Genomic DNA, 1,645 nt, shown 5'->3' on the forward strand with positions numbered 1-1,645 from the left:
AGGGAAGGAATTGTGAAGCAAAGGTAAGAGATAAGCGCTATCCGATTCACTGGAATCAGTGAATATTTATATAGTGCCAATCAGTTGGAATATTTACATAGTGCCAAGAAAAACATATATGATGGGCATTCAAATAGAGAAATTTCAGAATGAGTTCAGAGAGGTTAATTTGCCTTGAGGTCTCTCTATTTTAACTGTCCTTTTTATTATACCATTACTCCATTCTAGAACTCAAAGCAGCTTTCACCTCTTAGAGTTACTTAGCTAGAACTCAGCAGTGTCCATTGGTCTCTGTAGATTATGTAGCCCTCCCACTTAACATTTTACAGCTCAGTCTGTCCAGGTTCCTTAATATCCCTCTGCCCATGCATTCATTTTTGTTTTGTGATTTCACTTACAATCTTGTGTTTTTATTGTTTGTAGTGAAAGAAGGAGAAAAGGAGACCCCCTTTCTAAAGTCTATCAAATAAAATGTTTATTTTTTATTTTATTGGCTTCAAGAGTGAACTCAAAGAGATGAAAGTCATATTTGAACCTGACATTCCCAGTGGGTATCTTGCCTTTGAATAGGAAACCTGCATTTCATATTCTTCATTTAAGTTCCCTGCTCTATCACATCTTTTCTCTGTTTCTCATTGCAAGAAAAGCCATTTTAAAGCAAGCCCTGCTATGGATGCATAATAAAAACCCTTCAGAACAAGCCCCATTTTAACAGATCATTAAATTTATTGCTTGTGAGGGGGTAAAAATCCAAGATTTCAGAACAAACACATTTTTATTCTTTTTGTTTTAATTTTTCTATTAGGATACTTAAACAGAAAGTGCGTGCCATTTCTATAATAACAAATCCTCAACTAAAATCCACATACAAGAAAACTAAATGTCTCCTAATAAACAAACACATAAAATCCTTTTCCCATATTGCTAGAGATTTAGATGGTAGATTAAAGATGGATCTTCAACTTTGTGATTTTCTCTGTCTTGACATCAGTTATCAAGTCAGAGCTGACAAGCACCATAGAAATAAACAAATCCTTGCTGGTCTTATTTCTAATTCCAGTATGATGACACAGCCTTCGCTTTATTCAGTAGTTGTGGTATTTATAAGTGGGGAGTTTCCAGTTGAGTTTTATGAGGACAAATGAATGGCTGGTCAGGGCAATATATCAGCGAGAGTTAAGAGGCACAGGGCTTCCATAACAGGAGCCCAATTATTCTACTCCTAGACAAGAGCTTTCTCTTTAGGATGACAAATTTGCATACATTGTACTTTTGGAGCATACCAAACTTCTTATTTGGGTTTATTGTGCAGTTTTCAACCTACTCCATAGTGCCTTCTTGTGGCCTGATATGATGACCCTCATTAGGGAATGCCTCATTTTATGTAAGTAGTGATAAGAGGTGGAGGTGCAGATTCAAAGGCTACTTATTAAGATGCATTCTGGAGGTAGTACAGTTCCCTGACGGTCCTTGTTGCCATGCTCCCAGGTAATTACTCCCCTGCTAACTGGCCCTTCATGGCGCCAGGATACAAGGGAGCAAATCTGAGAGATGACACCAATCAGTATCGACTCAGGAAAACCATTGTAAAAATAATTACCAATCGTGCCCTTGGCCAAACACTGAATGCAATTACCATATTACA

Source organism: Crocuta crocuta, unplaced genomic scaffold, assembly GCF_008692635.1.
Source record: "Crocuta crocuta isolate KB4526 unplaced genomic scaffold, BGI_CrCroc_1.0 scaffold223, whole genome shotgun sequence".
Lineage (NCBI taxonomy): Eukaryota > Metazoa > Chordata > Mammalia > Carnivora > Hyaenidae > Crocuta > Crocuta crocuta.